The 18,850-nt window shown below is 35.0% G+C and overlaps 1 protein-coding gene across 3 annotated transcripts in view; it reads left to right on the top strand.

The window, feature by feature from the left end:
* Window positions 1-6,070: 6,070 nt before the first annotated feature.
* The window catches only part of LOC129567476 (uncharacterized), a 40,761-nt gene continuing 27,981 nt past the window's right edge, over window positions 6,071-18,850 (top strand). Inside the window, exons 1-3 of one of the 3 annotated variants that reach the window (XM_055444395.1) lie at window positions 6,071-6,102; window positions 6,206-7,060; window positions 14,631-14,726. The gene's annotated coding sequence lies outside the window, so the exon portion shown is untranslated. Of the gene's footprint in view, window positions 6,103-6,205; window positions 7,061-14,567; window positions 14,727-18,304; window positions 18,379-18,850 lie in introns of those variants that run through there. The other 2 variants (XM_055444406.1, XM_055444415.1) reach the window with 2 other exon arrangements.

Consider the following 18,850-nt stretch of genomic DNA (forward strand, 5'->3'; position numbering starts at 1 on the left):
TTTCAGTAGTAATTTGCCCCTTGGATTGGATTGTAATCATCGATATTGTAAATCGCAAATGTTCAAATATTGCGTCATTTTCGGTTCTATTGATGATCTTACAGGTGAATTCCAAAAATGTACTTGCGTTTGAATTTTTTTGAGGATTTTCGCATTTGTTACTGTTAATCGGAAGATTTAATCATTCATCACTGTCAAACATTTAAATTGTTTTAATTGTCGAGTTAATCTAAGTTAATCAGTCAAGTGAGGGGAGTGACTGCGATTTGATATTAATGGAACCTTTTATCTATGCGCGTACCGTCAAATATAAAGACGTTAATGCAATCTACAATTGAGCAGTTGGCGTCTGGTCTTTGTTTCATTCATTTCAAAGTTCAATCAATTTTAGCGTAAAAATGAAGATGAAACTCTTCTTCATTGTGAGTTGTTTGTGTGTGCATTTTTTCATTTCTTCAGAAGAGGCCGTTACAGATGTGGAGAAGAGTGAAAGTGAGACTTTGCAGAGACTCATGCACGACGCACTTACAGCTGAAGCTGGACGACATCAAACAGCGAATGAAGCATTTCGTCAAAAATATGGTCAACGTCAAATCGAAATAAGCTACGTATCGAAAGACAACGCACCTATTTTGATTTCAAATGAAAAAATTTCGATCGATTTTAGTTTCGCTCAACAGTTTTTGACGGCTTTCTCAGAGTCAATTAAAAATTTGTCAATTGCTTATCATCTGATGCCTGAAGGTAACCATAAAGAAATCGGACGAATGGTTAACGTTCATTGTTCCGAGACGTTGGAAGAATTCCAAGCAAAAATGTGCAAAAACGGAGCGTTTGCAGACATGCAAATACCGTTTAAACAAGTAAAAAAAGTGGTGTTTGATGGTGATTGGTTGGAACATGCTGATAATCAATTGGGTCTTGATCAACTATTCCCCGAAATTCGCGTTTTGAATTTAACCTACAGTGGTGGTTACATTTACGATCGTTATTACAAAAATCTAGTCGAACTGAATGTATTCGGATCGACTGCATATGATTTGGGCAAACTCATCGAAAAAAATCCACAAATCAAGCAGCTTCGAGTTGAGGAGACAACAATGGGATTTCTTAAATTTGTTAACGAAAAATTGCCGGATCTCATTACTCTTGCTTTCAACGTACCAATTGATTTGGCTAATTATCAAGAGCCTACAATCCAATTCGAACACGTCAATAAACTTTCAATCACCGATTCTCATCAACACATCAGAACCGGGAAATTTTTGTTCAAAAATCTAAAACATTTTGAATTGCCAGTCGATGGCAATATTGAAGACGAATGGATCAGTTTCTTTGAAAGCAACAAAGATTTGGAATCCCTTACAATTACAACTGGTTATTTTAACGATGCAACGATGCAAACGATGTCAAAGAAATTCACCGGTTTGCTGGAGGCAAACATCAACTGTGACAGCACTGTTAGTGTGGAACGTGTGGCCGATTTCATGGAGAACAACAAACAAATGACGAAAATTACTTTAAATTTGAAGAATGGTTCTACGGCATATTTCACGGATTTGGCGAAAAGACTCGAAAAACAATGGAAAATCACACCGATTGAAGGCGATTTCTCAATTTTAAGTGCAATCAAATTCGAGCCATACGTCGTACTTCCTGAGGAAACGCATATAGACGAAACGAATGTTGAAACTGGTAAGCCCCCACAAGTTGTAGAAGTTAAACCAAATGATGGAAGCACCCAAAGTGCGGGAGGTGACCAAAGTGCTAGTGGCGGTCAAAATGTGGGAGGTAACCAAGAGACTGGAGGTAGTACTGGATGTGATTTAGCAAAAGCATCAATTCTTGCAGTTTCAGCTATGACTGCAATTACATTATTTAATTAAAACAAGAAAATTGTTCTTAAAATATAGGCAAATTGTTTCATCGTAACTGAACAACATTGCTTCATTTTTGCACCGATAAAAAAGAAAATAAATAATAAAACATATTTCAAAAATATATTTTTTGTCTTTTTCCAAAGAAATTATAAGTTATAAGTGCACTTAAGAGTCATGACTCATTGATTGACTTACTTATTTCATCACATTCATGGAAAAATGTCAATAATGAATTGCTTCTTATCCAAAAATCAATCAGAAATGGATTTTGCAAGTAAGTAAGCGATATCGAAACAATCAAATTGCGTTTTAAGATATCACCGTTCAAATATCACACTTAAAACCACACCTATTTTCATTAGATAGGCATACGAATACAATGATTGGCAATCACTCAGAAACAGGTAAAGTTCATTGAATTCACTTGAGTTTATAATCACTAGATGCCCTTGACAATGAAAATTTCTTTGTCAGAGAAATGTTTGATATCTTAGTCTGTCGAAGAGCTTCTCAACAAAAACCAATATCCTAATAAATGCAATTTTTTCTTGAATTTTTGGTCTACAAAAATGGCTCCTGTTAATTTTCCGTGACGCTGACTCACTATATTCGCGATGGATGCTTTCATTCAAAAGGATCATTCACATTCACTAAATTCTGGAAAATCATTCAAAATAAGGGAATAGGTAGTGTCGCGGCTCTGGAGAGGAATTATTATGATTGAAGAATGGCTTGAAAAGCAAAATTCAAATTCTTTGACCGTCAAACTGTCGGGAATAGAGGTAGAAAAACTGAAAAACATACGTTCGCTTACATCTCACCACTTAAATTCGAACGATTCTTATGCATTTCAACTCAATAAAGTCGATTCAATTGCAAGTGTTGTTTCCACCGCACGCACAGTGGCTCACAATTCCTTTATTCCATTATTGCCTGTCTGTTGTGTGTCAATCTTCAGAGATATTTCGAAAATCGATATTATTGTTCAGTATCAAATGGTTTATACGCAAATAAAGCGAACGGTTTTGAGTAGCACGCCATTTGGTAAATCTGTTTGTTTCACTTGGCAGCCATGAATTGAATTGGAAATTCGAATGACGATGAGAGAGCACCTTACTTTTTTTTTATTTTTCTGTTTACTTTTTGGTCTTGGTTGTGCTCTTTGTCGATGTCTCAATGTCTCTCGTGTTGCTATTTTGCGTGTACTCAGATTGTGATTCCATCGCGAATGTATAAATACAAACAAATGGATTCGAATGGATGTAATGTAATGTATCAAAATACAATTTTGCTTGGCTTGGTGTAAGCAAACAACAAAAATCAGAAATAGGAAAGACGATGTGGATCGTGCGAAATGCGCATCCTAATAAACCAATCGAAAACATTTTGAAATTCAAAAAAGGAGCAGCCAGGAGCAGCTGTGAATGGTTTTGCGTCAATTTGATTACACACCTAAATTGCGATGTAAATATTCCCGTGCGAATATATGGAATGTAGAACACAGAACGCTAAATTCCTCCCGTAAAACGGAAGAGTGCTTATGCCTTGCGACCCGAGCCAGTTACACAACATCCCGCTGGCATGAATGAGTGCACTGAATGGTAAAGTCTAACAAGGCACATATGTATATTGAGTTAGTTAACTGTATTTTCTTTTTTGCCTACGTCCATCGTTCAAGCACTGAAGCAATGGAATTGTACTTTATATGCATACTCTTTTCTAGATTGATTTAAACCCACGTATAGAATTGCAAAAAAATTTCCAACTTTTAACGATGTCTTTTCATTTTTTTTTTTTCTAAACGGCGTCCTCATATCTTGAATGGCATTCTAAGTGCTTTTTTTATTTGCACTAGTGTGCGCTATGATTTTTACGGATCGTTTGGGAAACGAGATTTTTCATTGTTTATAACGTTGTTCAGTATAAGCCGAAGAGATCCACTGTTTCACCTACTTCGTTAAATATTTACTCATTCTCGGTTTCTTCTCTCAATTTTGGTACTGATTCAGAATTATTATTTATATCATAATATCCCGACGTTGTTCGAAGAGTTGTCAACTATGTGAACCAGAGAAAAAGAAATGTGAACTTTAGATCCGAAACAATTTTATAAGTGAATAATTTATATCGAACGTGTCAATACGCCGAACTATGAACTCCCACCATGCGTTCAATGTGGTACGATACGGCCCAATGGCCGCATGTTTGTTGCTCGTTTTCAGATAATTTCTCTCTGTCGTTGCCCACAGACACAGGCTCTATTGTGTGTATTTTTGTTGTTGGTGAAATTAAAGTACAAGCCCTCGGGCAAATAGATCATAGCTCACATTCTCACCCGTTAAACGATGTGTATCGTTTGAGTATAAAACCATTCCACTTCCACACCGTTCTATTGTGCGCGTGCCAAACTTCTAATTGAGCAATATAACTTTTTTATAGCGAACATAAATCTTTTTCTACTGTAACATCGATATTTTTCACAGTGTCGAGTATTGAGACAATTTTTCAACATGGATTCATTTGTTTGAGTGTGAAAAAAAAGCTTCCAACTATTGAGAATGAGGTGAAGCCATGTAGCAGTTAACTAATTTACTGGACAACAGAAATAAATCATCAGTTTTTTGCTGCGTTGTGCGAGTGAAAAGCCGTCAATCATCACCGAAATCCAGCGCAGCAATTGAATGAGTCAACATGAATGCGAATCAGATTCAATGGAACATTATTCGAATGATAAGTTATGGTAAGTCAATTCCTTGACATCGCTGCCATATACGTGCATTAATAATAATCAGAGCAACTAAATGCGACCAATTCTTTGGCTTGCTCTTCATTGTTGCTGCTCTCATTGTTATTTTTTTTTGCCTAGATATCATACCACACACATTGTGATGCATTGTGCCCAAGGTTGTGTCGAATGAGCCAAATCGAAAACATTCGTCAAACGCATGGAAATGTCCCGATTTGTGGAAATAATTGTTGTGAGATTTCTTTTGCTTACTTTTAGACGCATTCACCTTGGATATTTCATAGAGTGATGGAATAAGCAGAAAAAGTAATAATTCATGAACCTGTGATAGCTAAATATTTGCACGTTCACATCATCCTATTTTGTTGGATGATACCCAAAGCAAATCTTAGCGCTAAATCCAGCACGAGCAAAACAAGCGAAGAAAGCAATAAATCTTTAACATGGACTCGCCCCCAAAATATTCTGAACGCCAAATGGATAATCAAAATGCCATAGACAAACGCTGCTCTTGTCTTCGAGTACTCACCACATCGAAGCGTCAACATAAATTTAATCGCAATTTAATAGACAAAATTTCGGAAGGCGATCCTATCCCACTGAATATAGTTGTAAATACTGTGACCAGATAAGCAGCGAGTGTGAGCGTGCATGTGGATGGTTTATTCCACATTGTGGATGTTTTTTTTATAGAGACGAATGGGGTAATGTGGGACAGTTTATTTTTTTGGATTTTAAGCATTTTACGACATATCTAACGCATACAAACACTGTTATTCAACACATTTAATGGCATTTTCTGAATGTTTGTAATATTTTTGTGAATGTTTTTTTTGGATTTGAGGATTTATTGCGGCGAAAAAATTCGAAAAACAAACTAAAGAAGACAAACGAGAGAGCAAGGATTCTACAAAGAGCAAGAAAGGCGACGTTGCTTCGGTGCATATTGAATGACACTAACCCTATCGACAAAAATTAACCGATTGCGACATTTTGCTGTGACAAAAGTGACAAAATGTCAGGTATACCTGATTACCACACAGTATGTGCCAATTGCACATTGTGCTATTCCACCTCCTAGCGAAATCAATTTACTTGCCAAAAGATGCCTTTTCACAATACTTTTCCTTTAATTTCATATTGCAGGACATAACGCTGTTTAGCATTCCTTTACTGTACCCCAGTTCCTCCTATACCAATCAAAATTGTTCCAGATTACTCCGTTCTCGCCTATTCAGTGGTCGCAGCCGCTTTGCGTAACTGGGCATGCGCGACCGTACGCGCTCCGGCACGCGTTGTGTTCCACACCAAAAGGGGCAACCGAATATGTTTATTTTGAATTGAATCATCGAATGATGTTTATTCATTGCACATCGCATTGCCGAAATAACACAATAAATATTTTGAAAATTTTGATTATGTATGCATAGCAATGCACCGTCGATGCAAAAATATTTTAATTTCGCGGAAAGTCGGGTAAATTCAAAAACACAACATCTTCAAGTACATTGTTGAACGCAATATATGCGTACTTGAATATCCAACAAAATGCACTGACATGAAACGATGAATGCCTTAGATTAGAGCGAACCCATACGTCCCCTTCGCTGTACAACCAACACACACCAATTTTATCCAGCATGAGAAACGAACGCATAGCTAGACGAAAGCGTGTGCACCACTCATGATTGTAACTTCATTGAGCTGAAATCAGTCATGATTTGGATATCGTGCTGATAACACACAATGAGACACGTTTCACAGCGAATCGAAACACAGATAAAAAAAATTGACGAAATTTTCGTTACATTCACAACGCCCGATTGCTTACGCTCGATCTAGTGCGTTCGACAGATAATGTTTTGATAAAATTTACTATTCAGTCAGTTTTCGCATTTCAATGGAATTTAAATGGAAAAATAAAATAGAGATAGAAAAAGTGTGCATTTTCTGCATTTTATTATTGAAATTCGAATGCAAATTGGGCTCGACGGCGGTCATATAATAAAAACAGCATAAAGACAAAAAAAAACAGCCGAACACAAGTTTTTCATTGTACAAAAAAAAAACTCAGTGTTTTTTCTTCGCATTTTGAGTTTTGAATCATTCGCCGCGAACATTCACTTCGATAAAATCTGGCTGATTAATTTTTAATTCAACCAATGTGCAAAAGTTCTACGAGTTTTTTTTTTTACAACGAACTCATAGTTTTATTATCCCAATCTTATTACACGATCTGTTGGAAATTGATTCATTGGCATTTTTATGCATTAATTTTTTTTGTTCATCTCGGTTCGTCTGCAGCTACTGCTGCTTTTTGTTGTTTTGCAACTGTGGCTGCAGCCATGTGTCCAGTGTAAAAGTGTATGAGTAAGTGTGCTGTAAGTGAAACAAACGAGAGAACGGGGATATTTTGCTGCAGAAAAACAAACAAGTAAACATAACCACATAATGTTGACAACATCTCACCTCTCACCTTCGAAAGCAGGGGGCTTTTTACAGTTACAAGTTTGGAACAAAATTGAGAATTTGTGGAAGTGATGGACAATTTTACAATTCCTTGTAAAGTTGCAAATAATTTTTTTTTTTAATTCACAAGTTCAATTTTTTTCAAGTTTTAACTGTACGGTAAAACACCTTATAGACACGACTTGTAAATTATAGTAGAATGATACTAGTAGCATCTATTGCATATGTAAAACTAAATGATTAATTTTATTTTAATACATTAGCACCTCTATTCGCTTTTTTAGACATTTCAGAAAAAAAAAGTTGATCAAATTTAGAGTCATATTCGTAGACTAGGGGGAAATAACGACTTGACGTATTTGCCATATTCACGTTCATTTGCAAGCATTTGCATAGCGCTCGCCTATGTTATTGTTGTTGTTTTCATGTTGCTTCGTCTCTTCCGTATTGAGCAGTGTTCGCTGAGCACGAATCAGAATGGCAAATACGCATACATCTTCTAGCATTCGTTTGTCGTATTTGCACGTTTTGTTAGACATTGACAATATTTCCATGTTATCTTTGAATTTGTGTCGTCCTTTCCCCCTAGCTCGTAGACAATAGAATAATTAGAAAAAAGTACCAGTATCAGAATTCGTGTTTACCCCATAGAATATCATCCAGTCCATAAATTACTTTTTCGTAAAATCCGAGGAAAAACCTCCACACAATCTTTACACAAGGTAATCTGTTCTTGGAATATGCACTTAGAGTTTTTTTTTCTCGGTTAATCTCACTCACAGAGTGGTGGAAAACACTTTCACTTCCGCTATCGTGTACACTCTCTATAATGTTGAGTGAGTGTATCTTAGGTCACCATATATTAACAGCAGACATTTCGCTTGAGAGCTGGCAAAAGGAAATAAAAGGCCCATAAATCTCGTAGAAAAAATGAGATTTCGCGGTCGGCAAAGATTTTGTGAACGAGATAAAATAGACTTAACGTTCCATTGCATCAGCTCATCGTCACCACCGTCGCTGCCGCCACTACCACCACCTCCGACTCAACCTCCACCTCAATCGCTACCGATGAAATAACACATTCAAATGAAAAATAATGATGACACACACAGACGGGCCACCATAACCATGAATTACAATAATACAATAGATGGAAAATATTACTGAAATAGAGATTAAACAATGCTGATAAATACCACCACTAATTCCGAGTAATTCTTCCATGAATAAAAAAAATTAGACGGATTTGTCGACAATTTTCTTCTTTTTCTTCTTCAAAACCATGAAATGTTGGAACTACAGCTGTGCGGGCAATATATTATCCATATTTTTCATATCAGCTTAACGTATGAATAACCAAAAATGATTGAAATATAGCGTGTAAAGCTGTAGTTGAAACAAAGCCAAAATGAAAGAGAAAAATTTCATTAAAACGTGAAGCGGTAATATTTCATAACATTGGTGCTTGATGATGGGAACAGTCCAATTTAGCGCTACGCCCAAAGCTTTTTCGATTTAAATATATTATAAATTCAATCCGTTTACTGCGCTTATGGCCTTTATTAAAGCCTTCATCACTTTGTCGTAGATCTATGTGTTAGTAGGATCAAATATTACATTTACACAGGGATATATGGACGTGCTTGCATGACTATTCACTGTCACGCATGGAAAAATGTTGAATGCGTATTTTTTTTCAAAATTCAAAGCTCCTAGAATCATGACATGACTGGCGATAAATTGCAAGGGGTGAATTACCACTGAAACATTGAAAAGACCGAAAATGACGGAAAAAGACGGAAAGAGACTTAAAATGACTGAAAAAGATTGAAAATTATGAAAATGGCTGAAATGTCAAAAAATGATCTAAAAACATGCTGATTGGTTGTGTTTTCACAAGCAAAAAAGAAGCAAACGAATATTTTTGGAAGCAAATAGCGAGTGATATGACAATAGTCATAGCAAAAATATTTATTTATTCTTCTATCATGTGCATTGTGCAATATTCGAGAAGCGTTATTACGTTGTTATTACTAATTAATGTTATTACGTCTGAAAATTTAGATAGCTTGGTCGTTAATCAAAGCAAAAATTTAATTCGCACCGATGCATCAACTATTTTATCTAGATAAAAAATAACCGGCATAAATCATCCAATAATTGGTAACAATTACATTGGTAATGTTTATGCGCCTGATTCAAATTCGTTCAGATTTCAAGTGATTGTATTCCAATATTGGAGTAGTCGAACATGTAGAAGAAAAAAATTGTTGGTGCAAAGTCCAACGATGGTTTGCGATATTTTGCACCAATGGAATACTTTGCAACAAACGCACAAAATGAGAAACATAATTTATTTATAAGTGACTTTAAGAGCAATATGGATATTCATCACAAGGACAGTATTTTTTGAACAAATATGGTGCGTGAAAATCGATACGATCATGAACTTCACAATTGCTATATTCATAATAATTATGAATAAAATTGCAAATAATAATTGCTTGTTTACTGTCTGGAAAACTAGCAAATGTCAACAAAGAACTCTCACTAATCTTCACTTCAATATGACACTTGGGATGACGTTTTACCGGCAAATATATATGGAAAATGACTGAAGACTGAAAAGACTAAAAACACTGAAAAAGACTCAAATGCACAGAAAATCACTGAAAATGATTTTTCAGTGGTGATTCGCCCCTTGATAAATTGTCGTACGTGTGTAAAACACGGCGCCTGATTATAGCGCACGCTGTCGCATTTAGTTGTTGGAAAATGATTTTAATCGCTGAACAAACATACTAGAATAAATTGACAAATCATCAAGAAAATAAATGCGAACACAAAAAAAAAATCTGTTCGAATAGGTAATGATAGAGAAAAAGAGTGTGTTTTCATCCAGAGTTGAGTTCTTATACCGAAAATCAGTCGAGTGAATCCAGCAAGAAATGTTTCTTCGAGAGAAAACGAAGAGAGTTTGGACTTGGATTGTTAGTATTGTTCGATTTTTCCATATGATGTATGTAATTGTTTCCCTTTCTTTCCACTCCATTCGCCACGACAATGTATCGATAGAAATATCAGCATATATTATAAATGATGGGACTAGACGTATTTTCAATGTAGTAAATATCATCGCAAACATTGTTAACGCACAGTTTCACATTGAATTTCAATAGAACCAACGAAAAAGTATTTGTACCGAATTCGAAATCAGTGTTGATTCATATGAAAAAAATATTATTACTAATAAGCATAATATTGAACGCACTCATGCTAGCATTGCTAGCAGAGAATTCACTGAAATTCACATGTTACGAAATGGCATAAGCATAATATCGAACAACTTCTTCGACAACAACATCAATTTACAAAGCAATATATCCCTATAGTTGATTTCAGTTTGTGTCCAAAATAATTCAGTCTTAAGGATCAGGCACTTGAAATATAGGCACATACCACTGTTGAGCACACTCTGACGCTTGTACAACGATATTTTACCTCTTCATATTGATATTTCCAGTCGATTTGAATGCAATTCTGGCATTCTTCATTCCGAATGTATTGTTTGCAAGTTTGCATGTAAAATGGGAAAAATATCGTTTCCAGCCTTTTATATTCCTCAATATTAGAATGTTTGGTCGAAGTTTTTCTAATTTTTCCTTCATTTCTAAAACTCCATCTATTTTAGCCCGAGTCAAAAGAGATTGCATGAAAACGATGGATTTTACTACTTGACGGAGAAAAATTGAAACTAATTCATCCGCTACATTCCGTAATTTCTCTTGTCAAATAATTTGTTGTGAAAAAGTTGAGAAAATGGTACAAGTTTGAGATGAATCCATTTTTTTTCTAATTTACCATCAAACTTTGATTGTACCTTACTCAAATATGACTGACATTTGTTGGAAATGATATTTGAATGAATCATAAAGTTTTTTTTTCCGCTGTGTAAGATTTGCAGGAATAACTGTGAATACAAAGAAGTGTAACATAAAAAAGGCAAATATAAAGAAATGAACTTCCTAGAAAATGAAACATGAATCCAATATTAATGTAACACTGACCATGTAAATTTAGGTTTCGATTGTGCGTATTCGTTATGTGACATTTCACCATTGTTTTTCCTGAAATTCTATTCTTATTATCAGCCACCATATAAAGAAATGTAACATAAAAAAGGAATTATAATTTAAAATTCATATATATTGTAAATTGTAGCCTACACCCTCATCAAGCATATTTTTGCGTGAATTTGAATTGATTTGAATGTACTGTGATGGGATTTTGGATGTAAGCTCTTTGATATGTTGATATCATTGCATGAAAAAAAAAATATCCTTCCAAAGAGCGTTTCGACAAATTTGCACACTCTGAGAGTGAGATACTCGGAAAAAACTGATGTAGAGAATCACCACAAACTTTTTGAATACTTGTTGTAAAATAAATGTCAACACAAACAGTTTAACATAACTCTACATCAGTTTTTTCAGAGTAGAGAACACAAAGAAACTGCACCCAGTAGTAGGATTCATATGATGCAGTGATTATATGTCAAGTTCCTCTTTCACAAATTACGACAACGGAATGTCTCTCAACTGTTAATAATGCCACAGTAAAGAATAAGCGTCGAATGATGAGTGATTATTATGGTAGTTGTGCGGCTTTTGTTCATTCGAATGGTTTCTTTGTATTCAAATGAAAGAATGCCCCTATACAAAGCAACGAATAACAGACTGCAAACAACAACGTGTGCTAACGAACTATGATTGAAAAGCCATCGCAGAAAAGGAGGTTGAAAATCAAGCATTTGCTTTTTGGACTTAATAAATGATTTTGTGTGAACCATCTCAATGACTTCAGTACTTCAGTGAAATGGCAAGCGAAGTAGTGAGCATACATTTAGTGATAGAAATGCGTTGTGCTTTAACACTGTCAAATTGATAGCGTTGTACTTGGATGCTTGAACATCGTGCTTCCATTTTCACATTGCGAATTCTTAGTACAATACTGAGAGGGGTGGTTGCCATCAATTGAGTTCCAAAAAAAAATACATACACAATACACAATACACAGCGCAATTCCCAGAAGAAATCAAGTCAAGTATTGTTAATGTCGTGTCCTTTTGTCATGATTGACACAAACTTTTTTTTATCGTCTTTCTAAATGAAGCTCTCTCGTTTTTCAACTTACCCTTTCATCTTTCTTTCTTTAAATTAAAGTCACAATTAATTTGTTATGTTCCTTTGACTGTACGTATATTTTGGCTTAATTTCATTTGATCTAACATTTAGATGGTATGATTTTATATTTCCACCCATTACCACAATTGGAAAACTTTTATCAAACCAAACTTTGAAAGAAGAACAATTCAAGTTTTTGTATCAAATTCGTTGTAAACACATATTTTGTGTTCTCTCCGCGTTTCCTTTTAACAATGAAAATGCTCAAGATACGCCATGCCTTAAATCCGAAATATTGGTTTTTCAATTGAACTACAATCGATATTTCGATCTTTTTTCGAGTGAATTCTATGTATTGAACCACTGTCTATTCAATTAATATTTGTAAAGTTATGAACTCATCCCAAAGTCAACCTTTTTTTAGACCTAGATGGTATCATGTGGCTGTTGCAGTCAGTGTCACATTTTTTTCTTTTACTGAAAAAAATCATGCTCGAGTTTCGACGTTCAACGTAAACCATTTCGGTGTTAATTGAGTTTATATAGGTATATTCTTACAAAAACAGATTCCCTCGCCGAGAAAGAACACGCGAACACATTTCTTTTGCTCCGTTATTTGGTCTACTCACTTCTCTACCTTTATCGACAACGGATTTTACTCATTGCGAAAGAGATGAGTAGATAACAACAGAGAAAAAAAATAAATAGGTTCTGTTACAAAGTAAACATTATTCGAAGAGAAAAAAAAACAAACACTTCCTCTAATTAACACCAAAGTCAATTAAAAAAAATTAATGATGTGAGTGTACATTGTGTTGTTGGTTGATGAAATTTGATATTTTCCTTAGGGCACGACTTTCATCTTTTTCTTCCTCCCTCAATTTTCTTACTCTCTCTCTCTCTCTCTGTTTTTTTTTCATGCGCCGTACCCATCTTATTTTTGCTGCCGATGTTCTGAGTATTCTTTTAGGATTTGCATCCAAGCAACCACCTTCTTCAACAGCGAAACGCATTAATTCACCATCTTCATTCTCCCCATTTGAATTTGCACGTTACACACCATTTGTTTGCGTTCAACACCATCAGCCACATCTGCACTTTATACGGTGGTCGACGGTAAAGCGAGACTTGTTCAAGCATACATGTCATTTTCTCGTTTCCACTAATTTGATTCGAAGCATTATATATTTACATATTTTGCCAACACTTGCGATGACCTCGTACAAACTGTGGTTGTCTCAGTGCTTTTGCTCACAACCGTTTTGAGTGAAAGTATATACAAAATCTGTATTACAGATCTAACTTATCTATCTGTACTCAACATCATTCTTCTCGTCTTTTATTTTGTCCCTCTTTCTCTCGTGACTTTTCAACTTGCGTATCCATGATGACAAAAAAAGCGAGTCATTTGTTAAAGCTAATATGAAAGTACGGAAGTTTCTGCTCTATTCAATGAAATGTGTATATGCTAGTTTTTTGTCCGTATGCATAAACATTAAAATACGAATTTCGTAACGCTGAATGAGCGAACAAAAAAGAAATGGAATGAAAAAAAATTGTCGAAAGGTGTAACAATGAAAATATTTTATACAAGCATTCGCAGTTGACATGTAACGGCTGAAATGCAAAAAATTACCATTATATGTAGAGTGCGCCTTGGAAAAAAAACACTGCCATTGATGTCCTTAATTCGGCGAAATCCATCCACATATTTTTTTTCGGAAAAACCATTTTTTTACACAAACGAAATATGAAAAAGAAATGTTCAAATTTCCTTTGAAATTAACTTTTCCATCATCTACTCAGCCGCAGTCGGTGACATTCGATGGAATTACGTTCTAACTCGACCTTGACGCGTGTACGCGACTTAAAAAAAATCCGATTACATTAGTTACCTTTGAAAGCAGAAATTAAATCTTCGTTAGTTCGATTATATTTCATTCACTTTTTATTACTAGCTGGCCACCATCCCATCATGCATTATTCCGAGAATATTGTATTTGATAGAATAACAGTGTTTTGTTGATAGTTAACATTTAATACACTCACATGCTTCATGCTTATTCATATTGTTCAATGGCAAAGAACAAAGTAAAACTTGATTTATATTCATTGTCTCGGTGTGTGTTTAGTTTTATTATGTTTCGCCCGAAATTCGAGTCTCGAATTCCTCCTACTATTTGCTCATATGCTTCCTCATCAGAACTGGCATGTCATATGGGCTTTTAACTAACACTATTTTTCGCATGTTATTTTCATTCCTCGATTCATCAACTGTGTCTTGCCATTTTATCTGTACTCTATTCACTTGTTCATGAAACATCAGTTTGAAGTGGGACATTTGTTTTATAGCGCGATGGCAATGAAAACAGTGACACAAATACAATGCACAATATTCCATGCAGACAGCTCCAAATGGAAAATGTAAAATGGCACATCGCAAAACAGGTGAGCTGTAAATTCATTTCCAAATTAAAATGCTTTTTTTTGTTTTTGTTCCAGCCGTTTTTCTCATTCGCTCTTTTTGACTGCTATTTTTGGGTTCGTTTATGTGTGAAAGTATTTTCGTTTTGTTTTGTACCAATCCATTTTTGCGTCGTACATTTGCATATTTTCATGTACTCCATTCATATTGCATTAAAGCGTTTTGCATGACATTTTTGTCACTTTGGCGAATATCCATCACGGATCTTTGTCACATGTACCTATGTTGTCTAAAATGACATGCCACACCAATTTATAATGAGCGAATATTTGGAGGTACGAAGCCGATGTTTGGAAGCATAAATATTGAGAAATTGAGCTGCACTGTAGAGAATCTACAATTCAACGAGTTAAAGTGAAAATGTTCATGATAAATACGATCCAAGCATAAAAAGAATTACATTCGTAATCCAAAACTTTTCCGTACATTTGGTTTTTTCAATATTCTTGAAAAATCGGTCACTTTAACTAAAATTTCGACAATTTTGTATGGGAGGTACCCGCAAATCGATTCCTATTGCCTTCAAACTTTCTAATGTTTCATTTTTTGAAGAAAAACTAAGATTCTGAAAGTTTCATGTTGATCGCATTTGCAGAAGTTTGGTTTTTGGCCCTCCATTTTTCCAAAAAAAATTTCGACAAAAATTGAGGACCAAAAATCAAACTTCTGCAAATGCGATCAACATGAAACTTTCAGAATCTTAGTTTTTCTCCGAAAAATGTAACCTCATAAAATTTGAAGCCAATCAGAATCGATTTACGGGTACCTCCCATATGAAATAGCCGAAAAATCAGTCATTTTAGTCGAAATTTCGAAAATTTTGTATGGGAGGTACCCGTAAATCGATTCCGATTGAATTCAAACTTTCAGATTCTGATTTTTCTTCTAAAAAATGAAACCTTAGGAAGTTTGAAGCCAATCGGAGTCGATTTATGGGTACCTCCCATACAAAAGTGTAAATTTTTTGAGGTTTTTCTTAGGGTCAAATCGAAAATGGCTCATCTTCGAACTTAAACTAAGTTTTTTGGATATAAAACTTTTGGGACTTTCAGATTTTGATTATCTTAATTATTTTTTGAGTTTTCGTGTTAACACACACCAACGACAACGACAACGACGGCACACGAACGGAATAATGCCTCAAAAAGTGGTTTTCTATGCGTTTCATGAGTTTTGATGATGTTCTAAGCTAATTTTGAGAAAAAAGTTTTCGGGACCAATTCCTATACTTTCCCTTGACACGTTGCGTACGGAAAAGTAAAATAAATTCATCGACTACATTAATAATATAGAATTCCATTCTCTTCATCAATGCAAGCATTTTCTAGCATTCAAACCTTAATTTGAATACAATTCAGCTTTGAATATTATTATTGTTCCACCGGGACAGCAACACGCACGTGCACACACACACACACATTGTTGCCGTTGGAATTGTTATTAGAACAACAATGGTATTGCATGCAATGTTCTAATTTTCTCTCGGCTCGTTGGTTTTACTCATGCGGTGTATGTATTTTGATTTATACTTTCTCATAACAATTCATACCAACATGGAACATTCTCTGGCACACTAATCAAAAGCTGGTAAAATATAATGCGTATGAATTTGACTCTAGGTTTTTTATTTATTCCAACGGATTTCTCTATCTCTCCGTCACAATCTCAAGACGTTAAGCGGCGGGCAATCGAGTGTGTAATGTGATATATTGTTTCGACCTCTTATGCTGTAAAAGCTGAGACTGGACACTGGCAAATTGGTCCGACAAGAATTGAATTCTACAATCGGCCAATGAGTTTGCCAGAATTCAGTTTGCTCATCTAGAGTTAACAGGCACAAATATCTCTAAGGGAGCGTGAGCCAATGCAAAGTGCTTTTGTTTCAGTTTGTATTTCATTTGGCTCAGGGGCCATGTGTGACCGACTGATATGCGTATATGCAGACCATTGGTCTGATATTTATTTTTCGGATTTATTACTTTCTCACCGGTTAAAGCTGGAAAAAGTCATTCGCATATGTACACATTTTGATTCAGGGTGAACAGGACAAAAACACACAGAAAACTCAAAAATTCGAAACAAAACACTTACATATATCGTGCCACCGGAAAGCAATCATCGCATCCTCCACTGTTGATGCATTATAGAAGTAAAAAAATGTAATTCTTATTACTTTATTACCTACTTATTACTTAAATAAGTAATAACATCATCTTATTACAGCAATAAAATGAAAGTAATAAGTAATAAGTTACTTATGCATCACCGTATATTTTATGCATATTTCACATATAACCCGCGTATACGCCGTATATTTTAACCATTTTGCATATAAATTTGTATTGATGAATAGAGATAAAAGCCCCTAGATCACAATTGGATCGAGCGAAAATGCATTTTTAGCGTGCGGTATACAAACTAAGCAAGTGTCGATTTCATAGTTCACACACAGGCCGCGCTAGCGTCCTATCTAAATACATTATAATGAATAAGTACAAACTAATACATATGCATTTCTACTATGAATACGTTTCATGCTATGTGTTTTAATTTCATTTAATTTTGGAAATTGGAAAAAAAAAATTTCTCGACAAAATATATTTTAAAACATCATTGCAATAAAAAAAAACTTCCAAGTAAAAATGAATATATTGATATTGAGTACGAAAATTCGGTGAAATCGGTGAAATACTTGAATCAAACATAAACGTTTGAAAAACGTACGACGCGCGCCAAACCATAAGTGATGTCAAATTGTGTACAAAGAGTGAAGCAATAGTGCGTTTAATGCTATGTGCTATAGTGTCTCTGTTGATGTTGATCGCTGACGTTTATAGTTGTAGTTCACACACAATGAACTCATGTAGAACTCGACGCTCACACGCTCGACAGGTTGACGTTCTGTGTACGCGGTGTCACGTTGCCAATACTAAAAAATATTCAACAGAATAGACGTTGTTCACGTGGTATCGCGTCGAACGATTCATTGAATTTGTAAATATGGCGTAGATAGTGGCTACACTCTACACTTTATCCATTGAAAATACAATGGAACGTTCAATGTGACCGCGTACACAGAACGTCAACTTAACGGACTGTGAGCGTCGCGTTCTACATAAGAACGGGACAGTTCTCGGATTCAATCATCGAATTCCAAATAGAAGAATCTAAGTGTTTATTTTACAAGCTTACTTTATAGTAAATCACGTTTATTTATCGGCTTATACAACGTTTTTTTTTGCCACAACCTTTTTTTATCACAGTGTTTTTTTTTTGCTGTTGGAAAAGCTAATAAGAAGTGCCGCTATATTTCTTTGTGTGTTATATATGGCGCTCAATGTTGTTTGTGTTAGTAGTTGTGCAATCTATTGCGGTATTGTGTTTATAGTTGGACAAAAGTTTGTTCGGTCAATAGAATGGCATAAATATTTGAGAGTTTGCTAAACAACAATCGTCCAAGCATTTTGTTTTGTAATTAGTTTTGCTTTTGACGTTGGCGCCTACACATTATTTCAGTGTGTTTCACACCACTTGATATTCATCGTTTGGCTCCAACTTCATCCGTAATTGGAATTCGAAGTTTGGTGATAATGGGATAAAGCTTGACCGTATACGGTATGCACGTTAATAATTAATTAGTGTATTGATTGAAAACGCTTATTATTTTAATTGGTTCACCAACGGATGCTATGATGTGGTCTGGTGGGGACCTCATACAAAGTTATAACGTTACAAATTTTGGTTTTTAATTATTTTCATGTTCATATCTATGGACGTTAATTAATATTCAAGCTGAAATTAAATTTCCCGGATGTAGCGATGCATAAACATTTAAATTGTACGCATAAAGTGGGAAGAAGGTGGTTAACAAACGTTGGGGTTACAACAACGATTGAATTTAAACTTTTAGCATTTTAGAATTCATTTGAACCATTTTGATTTTATTCATTTCAATTATTCAGTAGTCCATCTGAGCGCAATATTATCAGATTCCAAGATTCGTGAACGAAACATGATCCAAATTGGTAACAATTTGGTTCGCAAAGAAACGCACAGGTTGCTTTAGCGCAAATTTTGTGTTTTCCTA

Source organism: Sitodiplosis mosellana, unplaced genomic scaffold, assembly GCF_009176505.1.
Source record: "Sitodiplosis mosellana isolate CC-2019 unplaced genomic scaffold, AAFC_SMos_1.0 Smas_scaffold_1, whole genome shotgun sequence".
NCBI lineage: Eukaryota > Metazoa > Arthropoda > Insecta > Diptera > Cecidomyiidae > Sitodiplosis > Sitodiplosis mosellana.